Source organism: Rhamphochromis sp. 'chilingali' (genome assembly GCF_963969265.1).
Source record: "Rhamphochromis sp. 'chilingali' genome assembly, chromosome: 7".
In the NCBI taxonomy this organism is placed as follows: Eukaryota; Metazoa; Chordata; class Actinopteri; order Cichliformes; family Cichlidae; genus Rhamphochromis; species Rhamphochromis sp. 'chilingali'.
This window is the reverse complement of record NC_137934.1, coordinates 14,265,696-14,289,286: the sequence shown is the minus strand read 5'-3', so window position 1 is coordinate 14,289,286 and position 23,591 is coordinate 14,265,696. Positions and strand designations below refer to the sequence as shown.

General features: G+C 41.0%; 1 protein-coding gene across 3 annotated transcripts in view; it reads left to right on the top strand.

Annotated features, from left to right (window-relative positions):
• The window catches only part of anks1b (ankyrin repeat and sterile alpha motif domain containing 1B), a 285,379-nt gene that overhangs the window by 54,153 nt on the left and 207,635 nt on the right, over positions 1-23,591 (top strand). The window lies entirely within an intron of this gene.

Sequence of the window (23,591 nt, the reverse complement as noted above, 5' to 3'; positions counted from 1 at the left end):
GGGTGCAGTTCCCCCCTCCAGGGGCGGGGGCACCTAGACCCGGTTTGTAGAGTACGCTTGGGGAGTGTGATCGTGTGTACAACGTCTCTTTATGTCTGTCTCCACGTTGGTTGAGTGTGGAGTAAGTGCATATGAGAGCATGAGGGTGGGAATGGATGTTTGTATCTGTGTGTGCCTGTATGTCTGTGTCTATATGTCAGGTTGGGTGTCAGGCGCCACCTCTCTGGGGACATCTCAGGCCCTCCAAGGTTTGGAGGCCTATCTCCCCCTACCACCACTTCCGCCAGTGGCGGACCCCCTCAGACATCGGTGCGTTGGTGGTTCTTTGTGTCCGGGGATGGGCGTCCAGGTACACACTGGCTCACTCCTTGGCGGCCGCTTATCGGGGCCTGGAGCCTGGGGCTCGCTCGGGCCACTTCGGAGGTGGGGTGCCCCCGGCCTGGGGCTCGGTCACTCAGGCACGGCTGGCTGCCGGCGGAGCTCACGGGCGCGTCACTGCAACTCCCCCTGGCTTCTGCTCCGCGGCTGCTGAGTGAGCCCTCATCTGGGACTCTCCTCAGCTCTTTCCGGGACAGTGGCGCAGCTGCCCCTCTGTTGGTCTTCCTTGGTCTCTTGTGTTCTGGGGGCCTCTGGATGTCTGGAGTTTTGATCTCCTCCACACCTGCTTCACGCCCTGGAGGACGGGGCTGTGGCCCCCCCACACCCTCTAGCAGATTATTACATGAAGGAACCTTTTAAAAAAACAAAAAACAAGCGCGTCCATGCTCACAGGTGTACACACGGGTGATCACACCCACAAACTACACCCTTTTTGGCTCCTACCTCAAAGCACACTGTGTTCTGTTGATCTTATGTGCTGCACAATAATGTTTAACATTTAGTATTTACTGTCATATTCCCATATATCATTGTGATGTTGTTTATTCTATTACTCTTGTTCTCTTCTGCTTGTTTTCTTTTTTCTTTCTCAGCAGGTGATCCAGGTGATTGATATATGCATTTTTTTTTTCTCTGCCCGTTCTGTTGGTTTTTGTCTTTTGCCCTTCTCCCCCGTCCCTCTTCTCAGCTGTTTCTCTTTCCCTCTTTCTTTCTCCCCTTCTTTCCCCCAGTCAAGTCTGTCCCGTATTCAGTAAGTGAAAATAAAATAAACAATAAAAGGGGAATCAAATGGACCATTACGGCAAGGCTGGGATGGTCAGTTTGGTAAAGTAAATCCGTTGGGCATCTTTCTTTGCCTTTAGACAACAATTCTGATGGCAAAAGAGCCAAACGGGACAGGCCAAAAAAAAACAAAAACAAAAACAAAAACAATTGGCATGCGGGTACAGCAGATTACAATAGTCTGTGCAGGATGTGGCAAATGCATAAATAAACAGTTACCAGGCTGTAGTACTAAAATGTTGAAATTTTTGAAATGAGCCTTAAAAGAAGCGTGCTGGTGGACATGGTTTGTGTTGAGCTGTTACCTGTGGTGCAGACAACATTTTTCAAGGACAAAGTGGAGAGAGCAGAACTTAGCTGCAAGAAATTACAGAGACCACCTCACAACTCCATCATGCACATGTACAGTATGCTGCAGCAGCGAAGATGCGCTTTTCAGGCTGATGTGTTTTGGAGAATGCGCTCTAGCCTCGGAGCAGCAGAGGATGAAAGCACAGGGCGAGTATTCACTGTGGACATAATTGGGTGTAAATTAATTGCCTCTCATGCAATAACCTTCTAGATTGAATGAGTGTCTCCCTTTATAATTCTGTTTTGGGAGTTCTGACTTTGAAGCACCTATGTCAGTGATTGAATCCTTCTTAATGGGATTTGAAACAATTGCTTATTTCTTCACATTTGAAAGTCTTAAAGCAATTTCAAAGCAATTGTATATGTATATGTTTGGCCTCTTGTGCATGCAGGCAGGAAGATTAGAAAGTGGTCCTAGATGATATCAAATATGTGCAGATTAAAGATTCACATTATGGATTTGAAAATGAAGCTAAAATCTTGGGAGAGCCAAGACAGACAGTTTGATTTTTAGTAAAGTATCCTTGCTGGCTGATGCCACTTGCCGTACGCCATGTATGTGTATACACACACACACACACACACACACACACACACACACACACACACACACACACACACACACACACACACACACACACTTGGCAGATTTATAGACATTCATGGAAGAGCTATTTTGATCGATCTGATAAATAACACAGGCCAGAGAACCTCATGGTTTAAATACCTTCTTGTGGCGGGTAATTGCATGCAGCTGTGTGCGAACGCAATTTGGCAGCGCACGTCTGCATGTATGCGTATGTGTCAGCCCTCTTTGGCTTTTTGTGTGTGTTTGTGTGCGCGTGCGTGATTGGCAAGCGAGGAGAGAATAGCTGCTAAGATGGGAAAACTTGTGAAAGTATAATTTTGTTTACGAAAAGAAAGAAAAGGAGAAAACGAGTGCGATAGAAGCAGACAGCGAACGTTGCGCTTACACTCAGCGTCTGCAGGAGCAAATAAGGTTCAGCTGATGAGCTGCTGCAGTCAGTGGAGTGATGGATGTGTTGGCTTTGACCTTATGGGACAATTTGCCTAAAATAATCAAACCTGTGCTGTGAAAAAGTTTTTGCCTCCCTTCCTAATTTCTTATATCTTTGTGTATTTGTCACACTTACATGTTTCAGATCATCAAATTGTAACATTAAGTAAATGCAAACTGCAGTTTTTAAATGATCATTTTATTTATTAAGGGGGGAAAAGCCACTAGTACACCCAGGCCTGATTACTACCAGACCTGTTGAATCAAGAAATCAGGTGAATATAACCACAATGTAAAGAAACAGCTGAGAAACAAAGTAATTGAAATCAGTCTGGAAAGGGTTACAGATTCATTTCCTAGGCTTTAGGACTCCAGTGAACCCTGGTGAGAGCCATTATCCACAAATGGAGAGAACTTGGAATAGCGGAGAACCTTCTCAGGAGTGGCCGGACTTCCAAAGTTAGTCCAAAAGTGCATCAACAAGTCAAATAGGAGGTCATCAAAGTATCCACAACAACATCTAATTTCAGGCCTCACTTGCCCCAGTCAAGGTCAGAGTTCGTGATTCAATAATAAAGAAGAGACGGGCAAAAATGGCATCCATGGGAGAGTTCCGAGGAGAAAACCACCGCTGTCAAAAAACAACACAAAGGCTCGTCTCATATTTGCCAAAAAACATCTTGATGAGCCCCGAGACTTTGGGAAAATATTTTCTGTGGACTGATAAGACAAAAGATAAACTTTTTCAAAGGTTTGAGTCCCGTTACATTTGGCAACTAACACAGAATTTCATTAAAGAGCATCATATCAACAGTCAGACATGGTGGTGGTAATGGTCTGGTCCTGGAGGTGCAAATTCCTCGACTGTAATGTCAAAGACTCATTTCCAGTTCTCACAAATGCTTGATTGCAGTTCTTGCTGCCAAGGGTGGCACAGCCAGCTATTAGGTTTATGTGGTAGATATTTTATCACACTGGGCCAGGTAGGTTTGGATAACTGCTCTCCTCAATACTCAGGTTATTTTTCACTAATATAACAAATTGTTTGTTGGTCTGAAACACGTAAGTGTGAGATTTTATTAAAGCCCTTTTTAGGAAAAAATGCATAATTTATTTAAACACAGAGAGTGAATCCCTGCTTTGTGTCTAAACCCAAAAATGTCCATATGTTTCTTTTCTGTATTTATTTTCATGGTTTAAAGGATTATTGTGTTTTTTCAATCAAAGCATTGTTTGAGTTTAAGCCACTTCTTCTCTAAATTTCCCAATGTGAGTTAAATTGAAATATACTTAACAGATTTTTTCTGCATTTAAATGAGAAAATATTACACTGCTCTCCTACTGCTTGTTCAGTATTCGGCTGGAGTCAGGGGACGATTAGTCTGCCTTAAGAACAGCAGCACACAGCTGCCCCTGCTCTGTCAAAGCATCACTTATTTTATACATATGCTGTTTGACAGAATTAAAACTGTATGAAAGCTGACAGCAGTTAGTGAGATTTAGAGGCTCAGGTGTGCTGACCTCTAAATATGCTTTCAGTCTTTTTGTTGAGCTAAAGTAACTGCCTCCAACTTCATGTTTACCCTACAGACATGAGATGAGCATCAATCTTTCCAACTAACTCCTGGGCATTTGCAAAGAAACGTATTACTTTCAAACGTCACATGCTACTTCTGAACTCTTTGTCTATCGATCTATCGATCGATAACCAAAAACAAATCATATGCAAAGGAGTCGTCTGCAATCTCATTAAACTGCCTGAAAACAAACACCAGGGCCAAGAAAACCAATGCAGCTGTTGCTGACATGAATCAACTTGGACATCCAAAAGAATGAGCCTGTACAGGATGTTGCTGTATCTGTCAGCTCATAAAGACGCATGCAAATCAGTAACACAGTGTGCACCGAGGGCTTGAGGAGAGTGGTTGGCACACTGGAGAAAAGATGTTATATCTCCCTGCGTAGTTATTTTTCCAAAGTGGCAAATGTTGCACTCAATGCAAAATGTCACAGTCGAGTACTTTTGCTTTGAGTTTTACCCACGTCCAGCATGCAGGTACAATGAAAGGACTGAAAGACCTTCTATTTTGCTTGTTTTAGAGCCACTTATGTGAGTAAATAAGCACTTTATTTGTCTGAAAAGATGTTTTAATTAACAGGAATATGACACAATATAGAAGCGAAAGCAGTGTTGATTTAATTTAATGTAAATCTTTGGTACAACATGGATGTAAAGGCAGTAAACCCAGCTTTCTCACTAAAGCCAGTTAATATCCATGATAAGTAATCACAATCTGAATGCGCAGCTGTAGACATAACATCACAATATGAGATACAAGGTGCTGCCTTGTAGATACCGATCCAGGAGTGCCATTGCAGCTGACCAGTCATAATGTTGTGGTATCCTAGCTTTGTCAAAAAGGCTACATAAAGATGAGCTTATGGTAGATGAAATGATAAAACAAGACTTCCACTCACGAGGTAAATATCCCACTTTCACTGCGTTTTGAAACAGTCTTTCTGACTCCTTACTCTGGCAGAAAGCCCTGAAGGCAAACCCCTCCCATGTGTGGTCTTTGCCTCACGTTGCAAAGCCACAGCATCGCAAAAACCTGACTGGTCAGTTCCACTGATGGTCCCAGAGCAACAGCAATGTATCTGTATTAGATGGTGCTCTTTTGGCTTTGTGCCTCCCCAACAGACTGCTGGCCTTTGTGTTTATTGGAAGGAACAGGAAGGCTATATTTGTTTGCTATAGCATATCATTTTTTACCTGACATTTCTATTGCGTACCTTAATGCTTGCTTACTCAGCCTTTTATACAGTTGAGAATGCACACAATATAATTTTCAGCTGTAGATAGGAAATGATGAGCAACAAACAAACAAATCCATCCTGGAAAATGAGCCCAACAGTTTTGTTTTTTTTGTTTCATTTTTTTGTTTTCAGCCTCTTTTGTTGTTGTTTTTTTGTTTAACCCAGAGTAATCTGATCAGCTGCTGAGTTAGAGACTTCTATCAGGAAACTGTATAAAGGGACTAAAGCAGCCCAGATTAACAGTTCGAATTAACAAAATCAGATAGCGAGTGCCTTTTCTATTGTATTTTTCTTCATGTATTTTTTTTAAAGGCCCACATTTCTTTTCTTTGACTGTATTTCTGATTAATTTATTTAATTCTCTCAGTCTTGTATGAATGCTTTTGCCGTATTGCCAACCTCTTGTGTTTTTCCTCAGCTCACTAAGTCATATTTAAACCTGCAATTTATGTGGATAATTCCAAATTTGGAGCATGCTTTTTACAACAATAAGTGTCGGTGCACAACTATCTAAAATTTCCCGAAAATAACCCCCTAATACTTTAATACCACAAGCTGCGGAGGACAAATGCTCTCTGACCCCAGCGCAGTTGGTATTCGTTTCAGTGTCGATTTGAGCCTTGTTTACCTGTGCTTGCTGCAGCAGCAGATGTGTGAGCCTGTGGTCTGAGCAGTTTAAATGGAATGCGGCAGTCCTGCTGACAGGCCTATTACACACTCAGAGGAGAAAAAAGGGGGGAAGCCATAAGGAGACACAGCTGTCCAACATAGGAGCACGCAGCATTTGTCATTAAAAGAAAAAGAAGCTCGTTATGGCAAAAATATGAAAAAAAATTATTTAAAGTGAACAATATATAAACTGGTCAGCTGTTTACATACCAAGCATGCACGGATATCACAGTAGCAGTTGCTCTTATTTCATCCCTGGGGAGTTGTGTACTGTGTTGGCTACCATGGTAAAACACATAGTGGACAGATTGTTAGAGCAGAAGGACGTTTACTCTTTGTATTTGCCTGGATTCCAGTGTATAAATAAACATAATATATACATATTATATCTATATATCTATGATAAGAGACAAACCTCTGTGTATGTTTATGTATTTTTATTTTGTGTGCAAACATCAGGATTTGAGCAGCCACATTTTGGCATGCAGGTACATCATGTAACTCTGAGGGTCCTTATCTATATAAAATAATGTGATGTCATCATATTGCCTAGCGACCACCCAGGAACAGGCTAAAATGACCCAGTTTTGGCATTTATGAAGTTAGAATGAACTAAAAAAGGACAAGAAACATTTTTTAAATTCAGTGTTTAGAAGTTTAGAAATGTTTCGAAGTCCTTATATAGCCATGGCTCCCTGCTACTGCCCTGATGTTGCCCCCCCCTCCCTTTCACAGGATATATTGCATGCTTTGTCACACAGCAGAGCTGTAATCAGTACAGGCACGGTCTGAAAATGTTTGTGAGTGTAACACAGACACAGAGCAGGAGTGTAAATGTTTAGTTTGGGACTAAACAGAAGTGTTACTTTGTTTCTTCAGTGAGCGCGTGAGAGTGGACCCTGCTTTTCTTCATAATGACTCCCACTGATATAGTTTTATCACCATTTTCATTGAGCCTGCATGGCTAATTTCCTCGTGGCAGAGTAGATAATGAAGATGGACTTGGCGTGGCTGTAACTAACCTGATGAGTTGCCAGATGATATTTAGCCTGAACTGACTTGCAGAATCACTCAGGTTTCATGTTCTGTATACCAGGAAATGGCAACGGATTAAAATGCATTTGTAAAGTTGAACTCCCTTTAAAGGTAATGGTTTAGTTTGTGGAGGCAGGCGTCTGGGGTCACACATTTCATAAACTTTTTTTTGTGTGTCTTGTATTTTCAGTGCAAGATTTTGGCAGGGAAATGAAAACAAAGCAGGCGGCTTATGGCAAAGGTCCCTTCTTTTGAATATTCAGACTGCCCAGGGAAATATAGCAATAGCAAAAAATGTGTTTGGTGGGTTTTTGTTTTGCTTTGTTTAAATGTTATGGCAGTCATCAGATATGAAATGGCTTCCCTTTGCATTAAAAACACTCAAAGGCTTCAGTCACACAGTCCATGAGACCAGTTGTTAACCTGCTGGCGTTTGCCGGGAAAAACGTGCACACTCTGATCAGTGTGTGAGAGGTTTCTGGATGTTGATGGCTGTCACTCAGCAAAGAAAAACAAAGCAGAGAAGTTCTGCACCAAAAACCTTGTGATTATCATGGTTGCTGACAGATTTTCATGGTCACTGTAATTTGCATGAATGCCAGGAACTTATATGCAAACACTCGCTGAGCTGTAGTAAAATTTGAAAAAGTGTGTTGCAAACTCGAACCGGAGACTGTTCGCCTTCAAGTAAAAGTTAAAAAGTTAAAAAGTGAAAGTTTTGCCTTACTGCTGAAATCAAATTTGCAGTTTTTATTTAAGGGCAGACAGTTTAATTTTCAAGCAACCGCACGAACCAGAAGACATTTCTGGTGCAGCCCTGTATGCCTCTTTGCAACTAATTTCACTTTGCAACTGCCAAACAACCACTTGCCAAACAGTCAGAGAATAGTCTGTTTTCCCTAGTGACTGGTGGTTGCCAGGCCAACTGGTCTCTAGGCTTGCCTCACTAGTGCCTTAGTCATCACCTGATAAGTATTTTGATTACTGATTAATCCATCCGTCCATTCTCTTCAGCTTATCCAAATCAGGGCCACGGATGGGTTGGAGCCTATTCCTGCTGTCATGGCGAGAAGCAGGGTACACACTGGATAGGTTGCCAGTCTGTGCTTCCCATTTCAGTATTAATTGATGCATAAATGCAAAATATAATCTGTTTCCAAATTTGTGATCGCAGGATGAGGGAAAATCACAAGGAGCATTTTTCACGTTCATTTAACATGTGATAGTTTTTCGTGGCAGACACTTGATCACTGAGTAAATGATCCCTAGCTCATTTGATGGGCTAACTGACAGCTCCTTAGTGTTTCATTAAGTAAATTATTAGACAGATGTGCTGGAGACACCCATTTGTTTTTTGTGTGGAGTCATAATTAGGAGTGTAACAATTCTGAAACTAATCCAAACATGGTCTCTTTTTTCATTTTTCCATGTGAGATATTTCTCCTCCATCTGCCCGCCCCCCGCATTTCCACCAATGTTGAGCTGTCATTAAGTTTCTTATAGATGTGTTAATAGGACATAGAGACATTGTACCACAATAGTTAAGGGCGGCAACCTGGTCCCTGAATGTAAACGCATAAGAACTTCTGGAGGGTTGTGTGCTTAAAGAGATTTATTTATTTTTTATTAAGATAAATGGAAGCTTAATAAGGGCGGTTTGGAAATGGCTTCAGTAATTTGCATTATGGTAATAATTTCCATGCATGACAAATGAGTGATGCTGTGCCAAAAAGCATGCGCTAACTGTGTTTTTGCTAGTTGGGCATGGGAAGCTGTTAATGTCTGGTTAAAGTGCGCTACTCTGGTAGAAGCCGCATTTCAAAATAAAAAAGCAAGACCTGAAAATACAGAATAATGGAGTCTTTTTTTAGTTCATGATCAAGTAATGATTAAGCAACCATGCCTGTGGTAAAAAGACTTCCAGTTTTTCTTACTTACCCCCTCTTTAAAAAAAAAAAAAAAGATGAAAAAGCATGACGGCAGATGAAATGATTCCCGTCACAGTCGCTCTGAAGAGCTTCAGTGTGAGTTCTCTACAGTATCAATACATTGACTGACTCAATCCACTGCATAGATTGGTTATCTCATTTAGACGGACTTCTGGACCTCATGTTTCCCATCCCTAATGCTACCGATCTGCTATATTGATGGTCGGCCAGATGGAATTGTGGCTGGCTGTGGTCAAGTAGAAATCTAAAGCTTTCTGTCACTTACTTACTGTGAGGAGAAGTGCCCGAGGAAGACACACATACGGTCCAATACACACACTTACAGATTGTTTGCAGCGCTCCAGATTGTGATTGATTGGAAAGGCAGCTGTGTAATCAATAGCAGCAGCGGCGAAGCAGTCTTTGTGTCAGAGGATTTTTGTTGTTGCTGACATTTATGTTTATCATTTTTTCTTCTTGTTGATGGAATCTCATCACTTGTTTCATTCACATTTAGAATAATATTGCATGTATTTCACATATAGCACAAGTGATATTGAGGGTGATAATATTTGGGAATTAAAAGCCTTCAACAACAGCAGAGATGAATCTGGTGATAGATTTGTGTGTTTGGCAGCGTGGTCTTTATTGTGATTAGCAGTGACGGCAGCATAGGTATTTGGATTGTTAGGGACTGCAGGGACTGCGCGGCTGACTTGTGACCCCGTGTGAATTTACACTGTGCTTTATTAAGTGGTTTCTCTGCTGCCCTGCAGTTTTTGTCACAGTGGAAATGAGGAATTTCAGCTTTGTTTTCAGTTATTCTCAGGAGGCTGTAACAGGAATGCTTGCCGATTTTTAATCAGACAGCTTTGGTAAAAGGTTGGAAATTACAGGACTAAAAAAATCTGAATCTACAGAGGCTACTTTTTACTTGAAACCTTTATGCTGCTTGTTTCAAAGAGCTGCCAGTTTGATGTGTATTCTGTATTCAGATTGTGCAGTTTTGGAAGTCAGCTGAGGACAGAAGAGGGATGTTGCCATCATATTTAAGGAGATGGGTGAGAGATAAACTGCCAGATTGTTTAAGACTGAGTAGTACATGTATCTTTCTGATGAAGCTGTGTGTGTTTAAGTGGAAAATGTATACAGCTTTTACCGTTTCCTTTCCTTCTTTGATGTCCTGTGTCATAAGAATTACAATAGGTGCTAAGACTTTTATGTGCGCCTTATAGTCGTGAAAATACAGTATGTGTTTGTTTTTGTTTTTTTATTCTGCTGCTGTAGCCCATCTGCTTCAAGGTTTGATGTCTCATATGTTCAGTGATGTAAAGAGTAGTTATTTGAGTTACTGCTGCCTCCTATTCTCCTCTAATCTCTGTCATTAACAAGGTGTTTACAACCAGACAACTACTCTGTAAAACCTGGAGATCATAGTGTGGGAAAATCCTAAGAATTAGCAGTTTTCTGAAATACTCCGTTGAACATTCATATAATAATAATTATAAAGTAAGTCTACATTAATTTAGTGTATTTTTAAAATATATTGTATTTCCTTAAGCCAAAATCTTTGTAATGGCCTCATTTAAAGTAGTGTTGTTGTATTATGTGTAATACACAGTGAGTTTTAAGACTGTGTGTTTAACATCCACTCAATGCAAAGGTAAAGTATGTGTGAAACAGCATAAAACAAGCTCAAAACAGCTGCAGGGATTTGCCTTGTGCACTGTATTTAAAGATAACCAGTCCATGAGTTATTGCAGCCCTTCGAGGCTCATTGCACTGACCTGGACTCAAATCCAACACAGTCCTTAAACTTATTTTTACAACAATGTAGACTACTGTTTTGTTTTATGCCCAATATTGATGGCACTTTTCCTTTGTGAATTTTATGTGACTTCCTCCCTCCAGACTCTCTGAGTAACTCCCCACAGGACCAGCAAATTATCAACGATCAAACTTCATCAATAGACTTCCTAAATCCCCGCGGGGAAGTTGTGCAACTATCGATTTCTTGTGTCTTGTTTTAATTACTGGTGAGAAATGAGGGGGTCGGATGCAATTTCAGTCATGCGTGCGTGCGTGTGTTTGACCCACTGCCTCCGATAGCAAACCTCAAAGTTCTTTTGTGCACCAGAGATCAGTTTGACCCAAAGATAAATTACTTCCTGCGTTGGGAAGTGGTGACCGCTTGACCTATTGAACATGTAATTTAATTTTTGTGCCTTTTTAGGGCATCTGTCAGTAACTCACTGCATATTCATTCACGAATCATCTGCAAAATTATCTGCATGTATTTATTCAGTAAGATACCACTCTGCATATTTATGCTTATATTTGCATGCCAGTGGGGCGTTGGATGATTCATGGCATTCTTCTGTCCAGCAACCAGTTAGCGTAGCTTAGTATAAAGACTGGGAACAGGAGGAAACGGGAAGCCTGGCTCTGCTTAAAGCTTTGTGTGTTTGTGTCCAACTGACAGTTTGCTGTTTTCTGACTACTTCTTGACTCTAAACAGTGGCAACGCCAGTAACGACAAAATTCCAAAAAGCACCCGACACAAAGCAAAAACTAAACTGGAATAAATCTACGTGTTTATCGACACCATTGTTTAAGTAAAGACCGAGTATTTGTTTCCCCATTTAGTGCTAAGCTAAGTGAACTGGCTGCTGGTATCATTTAGTCATTGCTGGAAAAATATGGCTTTTTCCAACCACCTCTTGCAGATCTTCCAGGGAGACTGTGAGGCATTCCCAAGGCAGCTGAGAAATGTAATCTCTCCAGTGTCTCTTGGGTCTGCTTTGGGGTCTCCTCCCAGTTGAACATGCCTGAAAGTAGGTGTTCTAGTGAGATGCCTGACCCAAGACTGACTGGCTCCTTTCAATTTGAAGGAGTAATGGTTCTTTCGAGTCCCTTCAGAATGATCTAGGCTGATCCCAGACACCCTGCAGATGAAACTCATTGTCATTACTTGCATCTGGAGTCTCATTCTTTTGATCACCAAACACAGCTTGTGAACACAGGTGAGGGTATGAACGTAGATCAACAAGTAAATTTTCCCACTCAGCTCTCTCTTCACCACAGCAGATCGGTACAGCATCCATTTTGCTGCAGATGCTACACCAGTATTAATCTGTCTAGTCTGTTAATCTCCAGCTCCACTCTCCCCTCACTTCACCAACCAAAAATTGGACACTCTGCCTATTTCCAGCTGTTTGACACTGGCTTGCAAAACACTCCAGTGCGAGCAGGAAGTCTTGGCTGGATGAAGCCCAAAGAACCACATCATCTGCAAAAAGCAGAAATGAGATCCTTAGACCACTAAACCCGACGCCCTCCTCCACTTGGATGCTCCTAGAAATTCGGTCCAAAAAATTATGAAAGGGCATTTGTAATTTATCAGGATCAAAACAAGAGCAAGATGTTTTAATTGTGTTCAGTCTGTATTTTGTGTCTTTGTTATTAGCTCTCATTCTGGTTCCATTCACTCCAGCTTCTAACCTCAGAATTGGCATTTATTCTATTGTATATATTGATTCTACATACTTAAAATGGTTTCAGTACACATTTTCTGCTATATCGACCAGCTTACCAGCTGTGCTTTCCCCTTTCTCTCCTCGCTGTCATGTAAAATTCAGTCTTCTCCTTTAAAAACTGAATTAATTTTTTTAGAGTTGTTAAAAGTGGATGAACAGCTACATAAAGGAGACAAATATAGTCCAGTGCTGGGGGGATGCTGTTCAAATTAGCAAAATTACTAAAAAGGAGTTTTGTAGGAAGCTGCTGTTTTGCTAAATACGCTAAAAACTGAAGGCTGTTTTACAAGAACTTAATCAGCAAATTAGGCCAGTAGCTGGTGAGGAAAATAACTTCATGTACAGAATAGATGACACTTATAGGTTAAATAGTTTAAATCTGTGCTGCAAAACCGAAAAATGATGCCCTTTGCAAACTTTCAAGTATTGCTGAATAGCTGCTGTATCCACACGCTGAGTGAGTGGCTGAAGTTTGACATACAAGGACTTCAGATATTATTTATTTTTTTGACCCTGTGTCACCCACAGTGTGGATTTAGTGGTGCAGAAATGGAGCAGTAGACAGTGACAGATTGGTGATGAAGAGAGAAGAGAGAGACAGGGGGAACACCTCTCCTTGAAAAAGCTGAGCAGGACTACCTTTTAGAGTTGTGTAGGTGTGAATGGGATTTTCTTCCTGACACTGTGGGAATATGAGGTGAAACTGAAATTCCTGTTATAAAAAGACTCCACACTGTATATGTCGCTAATGTGTTATTGCCTGTTGCATTAGCTAATTGCCTTTTCTGTTCAGGGAGAAACATCGAGATTTTCAGTGTTACTGTACACGGAGAGAAAAAAGGAATTTCTAGATTAAAGACAAAAGTATGCACCTTAGCAGTCTTTAAAAGGGTCTCTACTGATTTGATATATTTATATATAAAATCAGGTGCTCAGGAACTTTTACTCGTGCACCATAGAGAGCATCCTGGCGGGAAACATCTTAACCTGGTTCGGGAACAGCACCATGCAGGACAGACGAGCTCTACAGAGGGTTGTGCGGTCAGCTGAGCGCACCATCCGCTCCGAGCTCCCTGACCTCCACTCAATCTACAGCAGGCGGTGCTGGACTAAGGCCAGGAAGATCGTGAAGGACCTCAGCCATCCCAACATCAGACTGTTCTCTCTGTTGAGGTCAGGAAAGCGATTCCGCTCCCTGAAGACCAACACAGAGAGACTGAGGAGGAGCTTCTTCCCGCAGGCGATACGGTCTCTCAATCACACCACCACACAGTACTGACCCACACATATGGTTCTTACACACACACTGGACTTTCTGGACTTTGGTTTTGCACAACACTGGTCACTATATTCTTCATTTCCGGTTAATACTTGTACAGTTGCTGTTATTGTGTATATATTTATTTAGATTTAGATTTCTTCATACATTCTTATATAGTTCTATATTGTGTATTGTGTATTTTGTTGTACAGTTATTTTATTTTCAACTTTAATTTATATATTTATCTTTATCTTATTCTTCCCAGTTAAATTTACCCTTCATTCTAATTTGTGTTGTACAGTTATTTCATTTTTAACCTTAATTTATATTTTATTCCTTCCTAGTTAAATTTACCCTTTTTAATTTTTCATATTTATTTCCTATCTTATTCATAGCCTTTCCCTTTTTTGTTCTCTTTAGGTCACGAGCAGTTGTCCAAGCATTTCACTACATATCGTACTGTGTATGACTGTGTACGTGACAAATAAAATTTGAATTTGAATTTATATATTTATGAATCAGTTATCAGTTATTAATCAGTTATTTGTTGATCACCCAAGTACTTTCATAGTGGACCTTTCAATGAGTAAGACCAGAGCTATCACGTCAGCTGCCATCTTCCACGTGTATGTTTCGCTGTACCATGGTACAGTATTGTGTTATTGACTTCTTCTTCAGCATCTAAATATAGAACACTTGTAGCTGTATGCTCCCCACTTCAGTTCCAGAGGAACTGCCTTCTTGGCACACACTTGGTACGCTGTAGTCCCTACTGTGCCGAAGAAAAACAAGTACCATCGTGTTTTTAGAATTTTGGTACTTGATGGCACCATAAGTATCGGTTCTGATGACATGTCTAACCAGGTTTGTGAACATTTGCAGTCAGCTGCAATGAGCTCTGAGTCTGAGTTTATTAATTAGACAGTTAGCCATTGTTTCCAAACCTTTGCCAGTTGGTCTGAGAGTGATTGCAGTCAGTGGAGGCCAGATTGCAATTGGCTGGTTGCCTTAGATTGCCTTAGATGCCCAAGACAACCAGCTTGTTACTGTAACTACTTGAAATTGCTACTTAAATAAAAAGAAATTAATAAATTCAATTAGTTGGTTACCACCGATTTATCTGATTTGATTTATCTGATTTAAAGAATGGTAGAATGCTTCTCCGCCATCACTGCCTGCTTCTTTTATGAGCATGGAGTAATGTGAAGGAAACAGGGCTCACTGTGTGTCAAAACAGCCTTCCTTCAAAACATTTAAGTGATCTTTACTTACTTTTTCCTATAGTATGCACAATTGCAGTCACTGACTGGTCATACATGAGCGTGAAAAATCATTTGTTTCTGCTTTTTTCTTTAAAGTAGCACCTCTCCCTGTATTTGCAGGGCATACATGTACTATACAGCTGCAAATGCATGCACACATTTTGTGCAGCTTACATAAACCCACTAAAGAAGTAAACCGGGGCCTCAGAAATTAAGCTGTATTAAAGATCGTGGAGCAAGATTTCTTCTCTGTTCTCTCTCCAGAAATACAATTTGCCTTTTGAGAATTTTCACACACTTTGCACTTTGATTCTCTCTCTGTGGTTAAGCTAATTTCAACTATGACACCACGCAAACTCAGTTATGTAAACGGGCGCATCTGCTACATTAGACATGCGTGAAAAGTAGCATATTCATACCCTAAAGCATCATGGGGGCTGGACTCTCTCTGTGCGAGTCGGTTTCAAACATCAAAGGCCAGTTCCAAAGAGAAGTTAATGCTCACATGTAAGAGTCTGTCTACGTGTGTGTATTTTTTATCATCCTACAGGTCATATCAGTTAGTGAGCTTCTGCAGCACTGCTATTAATCAGCTGGTATCTCTTCTGCTTCTTCTTCAAAACAGGATATGAAGCAAGCCCACTTCCTGTCTGACTTTATCTGTTGTGATGGCAAGTGCACCTCAGCGCATATTGGTTCCTTTTTTTTTATTTCCCCTGAAGTTATTGCTGTTGTTGAGTCCTCTCTTTCTGTTGAAACGCCCTTTGATTTTTCACTATATCAGGCGGCGTGAATTTCAACAGGCAGTTGGATTCAGTTAACTTAAATTCCCTCCCCACAAAGAAGAGGTTCCTTTTTAAAAAGAATCCAGAACTACAAAGGTTTTCCCAGTTCCTTCGTTCCTTTTCCTTTGATGACAGTTTGCCGCTTTGATGTAGCCTGAACTTTGCTGCAGCGTGATGCCAGCTTCAGTATCAATACTGAGTGAGAACCAGCAAATGAAGGCTTTCGCTTCCGATTTTGCATCCAGAATGGGAAATGTCTTCCCACTTGAAAGACATTACATATTCTGTTTTTTAATGACTGATAAGAAATTACATTTATAAAGAAGTGGAGACCAAATTTAGCTCTCACTTGTTGAGCAGCAGCTTTTTTTTAAATTGCTCGAGGTATGTGTTGCTTTTCACCACATCCCCAATTAGCATCCAGTACATCAAGGTGAGCTTAAAAGAAAAGAAAATCATTTTGTAATGCCTAAACAGGCTTGGTGAAATGAAACTGCTTACTGTACTGTACTCTCACCTTTTTGGCTATATCATGTCTGCTTAGTTCTCTGCAAAAGTGATGAACAGGGAGGGAGAAACTGTCAGGGTGTAACTAAAGAAGAGTTCAAACAGAGGGCAGCATTGCTCTGCCTGCGGGGAGGCCCGTCATGACGTTTGACCTCTTTACCTTTTACTGCTTTGATCAAAAAGAGGGTTTGGACCTTAACCCTCCTGCCTTCTTGGGACCTTTTTGTGCCACTGCTATGTGTTAAATGGCTGCCATTTCCACTGTGTTCAGTGGAATATAACCAAACTTGCCACAGGATAGTTTTTACCTGTCAATGTTAATATTCCAGTGTGAATTCCTTAAATCAGCCTAAAATGGCTGAGCAGCAGAAATCCCCACACCCATCACCCTGGGGACCATTTTCTGCCCATTGACTTCCATTATAAACGCTATTTTTCAACCCCAAATTATCATCATATGATTTTATTTTTTCTTCTTTTCTTGGATGTCAATGAAGACTCAGGGCCTTGAAGTTTTAATTTTTAAATTGCAAAAAAAATGCAAAAAAAAATAATGGCAGGTCAAAATGTATGTTGGTGCCAATCTTTGGTCCATCTAAAGGCCTACTTATAATGACAATCACATATTACTTCAACTGGTTTTTTGTGGAAATATTTAGTTTCGTTTTTTGGTTTTTGGGGCTTATAACACAGGGCGCTCATGTAATAACACTGGGATTTGAAGGGTTAAAACAACGAAAATATAATTAAAACTTTACATGAATATTTCAGGGAGAAGTAGTTTTACAAGGTTGGCTAATTTAAAGTGGAATAAAATATGGATATATGGTCTTTTTATGGCGTGGCTGAGAATGGTCCCTAGGGTGATGGGTGTGAGTTTTTTAAAGGATGGCAGGAGGGTTAAGGAGAACCTGATACAAAGGAGAAAAGAGATCTGTCAGAAACCGGAAAACACACTATTAAATTTTAATGTAAATGTGCAGCACAGGAGCAGCAGTTGCATGCAAACATGAATGCAGAGACACAGCATTTCAACCCAGAGCTCCCCTTCACATTGCTGAGGTTAATTAGGTAGGACGTCGTCTGCATATTTGACTAATCCGCCAAGAGTCTGCATTCCTGCAGCAGCACCTCTCCTCCATTATCTAATCGCAAGTTGTCTTCTAAATCTATTTAAGCTCTGCTGGCTCGGTTTATGCTTCTGGTGAAAGAACAGAAAACAATGGAGGAGTGACAGGGCAACAGACTGAGTTCGGGAATTTAGGTTGAACGTGGAAGAGCGGAACAGAACAGCTGTGATAAGAGACCTGGCCTCATTACAAAGTGATTTACAAAGTTCAAGTTGTTATCCAGTGTGTGTGGCATTCATTTTCAAAAGGCGCATCGCCTGCGTCTTGTACTTTTTGGCAGGGTTTACACATTGAATACAACGTTCACAGGTTCTCTCACTGGGCAGCAGTGAATATAAATACATATCTATCAATGGGGTTGAGACTCCTTCTCAGAGTTGAGGCCCTCGTAGAGCTTATGAAACAGATCAAATATGCATGAGTTTTAAAAGAAGTAATAGGACAACAAAGAATAATATTGTAATCTGTCAGGCCTCTAACAGTTAGCTGTGGTCGTAGAGGTTGAGGGAATTCCCTTGATGGTCAAACTGCACATTATAATGCTTTTTTCTAAGAGAATGCCAGACAACAATATTATTACCTGCTCACCTACACATACGCTGAACCAATATCATGTGTATTTAAATGAGTAGAAAGAAATTTCCATTTGCATGAAATGACTAATTATGTAACGTGTATGAAAAATTCGTACACGTGGCATGGTTTTTATTATAGGTTGGACACTAATTACATCACAATGTGCTGGCTGCTATTTGAGCCAACTTTTTTTAACATGCGGGTTAGTCCAGTACAATCAATGGAGGTCCTGCATTGTTTGATTATACGAAATGAGACAGTAAACAGCTGGTGTCATCACCAATACTAATGTGGACAATAACTGTGAGTAAAATGTTCCAGACAGGACTCCAGCTTGTGTTGATTGTGCCGTCAACCAACACCCTATGTATTTGTTCTTCTCCACACTATCAAATGAGACTAAAGGGATATCTAAGTATATCAGAAGAGGAGCCTAAGGCGGTACTTGTATCTTTAAAATATGATGAGAAGGGGGTCCTGACCAAGTGTTGGTATGTATCAAGTTGGGAGCAAGAGTGTTAGGCTAAATTTCTTATGCAAGTTCTCGTTGACGTCCTTAGAAGAGCAATAAAAAGCATTCTAACAGGAAACATTACCAACTATTAAAAGATGTGCACAGACCAACACCGCAAGGCTTTGCAGCATCTGATTATATCTGCCCAGAACACCACTGGCACCCTGCTATGTGTCTGCTCAGAGCCTAAAGCATACTAAAGTACACTTCGACGGACACAGGCCACAGCCTGTTCACCCTGCTGCCACCCAGCAACCCGCTGAACCACCAGACTTCAGAAGTTTCTTTCCTCGGGCCGTGAGGTTATTGAATTGATCTGCCACGCTCCATCATAAATATAGCTTCAAAAATATATTTTTCTAATTTTATTTTGCTTTTGTTTTTTTTGTCAGTGATATAAATAAGACGTCATTTGCAAGCTTCCTCGACCTTCTGTGGCATAATAATAAATACAAATAGTGATTCTAAAACTTTGAAATGTAAAATTGATGAAATGTAAGTGACTGAAGGGGAAAAAAGCTCTAGAAGAGGCCAGAAAAACTATGCAGAGCTCTCTGTCGGCTTTAGGCCAACCCCCAAATGCAAAAGAAACTCAGTAGTGTTACACATCGGCCATTGCTCCACAACCTAGAAGTGTGCCATAAACAGAACACCTTGTTCAGCTCTGGCCTTTACAATGAGACTCACGCATGCTGCAAACAAGATTTCCTCATTTCCTCACAAAGTAGCTACACAAATTTGTTTGTCCAGGTTTTTATGATGGTAATATGCCTCGGTGTATGACTGCTGTGTTTTAGCGTTAATACGGCGATTTTGGGAGTTTGTCACTTCCAGAGATTCTTTGTACTGCAGGGCTTAATGACTCAGTGTACATGTTTGTTTTGGGGTAACACCAGTGGTAAATATCTGTTTCTGTGCTTTCAAGGTCTGTTCAAACCCAGTGAACCCACATTGGCAGCTTAGTGCTTGTATTACTGGGATTAGAGTTAAATAAAGGAAATATGTGATAAAATATTATAAAAATGCTTCTTTTAATAAACAGTGTACCTTTAACAAAAAAAAATGGCATGTAGCTACTAATTACAGTCATTGGCCACGTTGTTAGACACACCCTGCTTTAGAGATTTTGGGCCATAGTGACATGATAGCATCACACAGTTGCTGCATATTTGTTTTTTGTTTTTTTGCCTGTCCCATTTGGTTCTTTAGCCGTCAGAATTGTTGTCTGAAGACCAACAAGGATACCCAATGGATTTATTTTGCCAAATGGATCATCATGGCATTGCCGTATTGGTCCATTTGATCGACCTTTGTTTTTATTATTTATTTTATTCTATTTTCAATTGTTACAGACAGGACAGACATGAGTGAGGGATAGGAAAGGGAGAAAGAAAGAGGAAGGAAAAGAAAAACAGAAGGGGAGAGGGACAGTGAGAAAGGGAAAAAAAAAATCTCCTGGATCACCTGTTGAGAGAAAAAGAATAGAAAACAAGCAAAAAAAAACAAAGCAATATACTAAACACAACACCATCGCATTAATCTAGCTAAGTGTAAACAGCAGTAAATACTAAATATTGAATGTTGTTGTGCAGCACGCAGGACAGACAGCGCACAATGTGCTTTGAAGTAGCAGCCAAGAAAGGTGTGATTTAAGTCTACGAACAGTGAACACCTGTGTGCACACCTGTGTGGATCAGCGCGCTTGTATTCCCCATGTAATGGTCTGCAAGAGGATGTAGAGAGCCATAGTCCTGTCCCCCAGGGCATGAAGCAGGCATGAAGGAGATCCAGGCCCCAGACATCCAGAGGCCCCAGAGTGCGAGAGCCCAAGGAGGACCACCCTCATGGGAAGGGCTGAGGATCCCCAGACGAGAGGTCACCCAGTAGCCACCGGGCAGAAGCTAGAGGGGCCTGCACCGGCGTGCCCGCCGGCTCCGCCGGCAACCAGCTGTGCCAGAGTGAACCGAGCGCAGGCCCAGAGGCCGGAGGGCCCGAGGGCCCCCCGCGCCCCGGAAGAGGCCTGACCGAGCAACAGGCGCCAGGCCCCGCCAGGTAGCCACCGGGAGTGAGCTGGTACATACCTGAGCGCCCAGCTCTGGACACCAAGAACCACCAATGCACCGACCCCTGAGGGCATCAGTCACCGGCAGGGAGTGTGGTGAGGGGAGATAGGCCTCCACACTTTGGAGGGCCTGGGAGTTCCCAGAAAGGTGGAGTCTAAGACCCAACCTGACATATAGACACAGACAAACAGGCACACACAGACACAAACATGCATTCCCACCCTCATGCACACATATACAGTACAAACACTCAGCACTCACCCAACGTAAGGATTGATGCTGCATGTTTGTTAACTGCACATCCATGATATAAATCTCCAATTTCACCACATCCTAAAAGAGCTCTATATATGTAGATTGAGATCTGGTGACCGTGGAGTCCATTTGAGTATGGTGAGCTGATTACAAAGTTCAGGAAGTTTGAGATGAATTGAGTTTTTTGACATGGTGTGTTATTCTTCCGGAAGCATCCATAAGAAGATGTGCACATAAATGAATGTCAGCAGCAATACTAAGAGGCTCAAACTATGCCAATAATCCATGCTTTTATGCTCTTTATGCCAAATTCTGACCCCATTATTGGCATGTCGCAGCAGAAATCAGATCAGGAAAAACTTTTCCAATTGTCTATTGTCCAGTTTCGGTGATCCTGTGGAAACTGTCGTCTCAAACCAATCTTTCCAGGACCAACAACTAGTCACATTCAAAGACATTTAAATCACCTTTCTTCCTCATTCTGATGCTCAGTTAAACTTCAGCAGGTTGTCTTGCCCATGTCTGTGTGTCTAAATGCTACTGCAACGTGATTGGCTGGTTAGATATTTGTGCTAACAAGCAGTTGAACACGTGTACTTATGTGAATGTAGAAACTGTAGGTATAGAAGCTGCTACACAACAAAACCACTACCTTGACAAAGCTGCTTGGCCTTTTGTTGAGCTACAATCTGTCACCTTACATTTTCCTAGCTGTTGTCTTGCTTAAAAAAATCACCCAAATACTGTGACGACTACTCCAGAGAATTAAATGATGAAAGCTTGAATCAAAATTTTCTCTTGTCTCTCCCTCTTAGAAATATATCGAGTGTATTTATTAGGTTTTAAACGCAGCACAAATTTATCTGATACTTTTTTGCAGATTTTTTTTGTTTTTTGTGAGTCAGATCTATCTACATTTATTTCAGAACGGATTCGAAACTGGACACTGTGTCTTTATCTCTACGTGCATTGAATTTAGGTTTTCCTCCTCTCTCCTCATTCGCTGTCAGTCGGCTCTTTTTAACAACCCATCCTGCTGGCTGGATAGGTCAGTGCTAGAAGGGGTCAGCAGAGCAGCATGATCGATATGGCCTCAAACAGTCACAGTGTGCACTGATCAGCTGAACCATTAGAAACAAGCCTTGCTGTATCTCTTTTTTTCTCTCTAATCTTCTGCCTCACGATTTACTACTTGTCTTTGTGTGTGTGTGTGTGTGTGTGTGTGTGTGTGTGTGTGTGTGTGTGTGTGTGTGTGTGTGTGTGTGTACCGTATTAAGAGCAAATAGTGCTGAAATGAATGATAATCTGAATTCAGAGGAAATAAGACTGCCTAGTCGTGCACTTTGTTCTGTTAGTGTGCGTATGTGTGCGTGTGCAGCCAGCCCTTAATAGCACTTTTAATTCACGTTTAGTTGTGTCTCTGTGTGTACAGCTGTTGCATAATTCCCCTGACCTTGATCATTGTGTTGATGCCTGTCAAAACCCAGTGAATGTTCTGCTGTTGCTGCTTTACTCCAGTGTCTCCAAGGAGACAATTCCTCATGAGATACACAATCTGTCTGTGAGAGTGAAAGTAGAAGTGAAATTTAAATGCTTTCTTTAAAAAAAAAAATAGAAAGAAAGAAAGAAATAATATTTATTTTCAATTAGATTTCACTACAGGAAGGATTCCTTCGGTTCCCTGCAGATATGATCAATGAAATAAAAGGAATTAAGAGTTAAAGTGCAGCTTTTATTTTGTACAGCAAATCTTCAAAGGAAGCATTGATTTTTTTTTTATCCTTCATTTCAGGATGCACATATGCCAAAATCAATAAGAGGGAGACACGGGGTTATAGAGATTATAGGGTGGTGTGACTAGATACATGTTTTTGGCAATTAGATACATAAAACCAGTAAGATTTAGAGCTGTGTGTGTGTGTGTGTGTGTGTGTGTGTGTGTGTGTGTGTGTGTGTGTGTGTGTGTGTATAATAAAAAAGGCTCAACAGTCACTTTTAGAAGTTTCTTGATGCAGCTTTTCAGCTAAGATTTGCTCAGGCTAGAATTGAGCTAATTAGTACTTCTCTCACTTGTACAAGTTCATTTGAAAAAGAGAGGTCATATAATTATAGCCCCGGGAAAACCCTGAGCTGTAAGTAGATTTTAGTGTTTGTGTGTCATCTGTATACGGGTGTGTTTCGGTGCGTGTTCAGCCTCTGTGGAGCTGGATTTCCTCGTAACTTTCTGTCTTTGTGTAATTTTATTTGCATGCTCAGCCGTTTCTCGAGTACAAGAATTGACCTCATTCGCTCCCATTATTTGCCAGTGTGATGAAGCAGAACTTAAGATCTCCTGACTGTTGCCTCCGAATGAGAAATTACAAGCCTCACCCTGGGACCCTTACATAATAAAGCTAGATTGTTTTGTGTGAAGAAAAGCGCAATATGAAAACAAACTAATAAACACACTGTTACACAAAGAAACTGCTCTGTAAAACAACACCTGTAAGACTTCATATGTAATTTACTTGGGGAAAAAGTGTCACTAAACATTTTAAAATGAGCAATCTGTGTTCTGAAGGGCATTTTTCTCAAGAAAACACCACAAGCCACTTTCCACCTGTCCTTGCTTTCCATGCTTGACACATTTGAGGAATGTGAATCCTAATTGGTCGGGACTGGCTTGTCATTTCCTGCTTCTAAACTAAAAGAGACTGTCGCAGCTGGTAGCACACTTACACCAG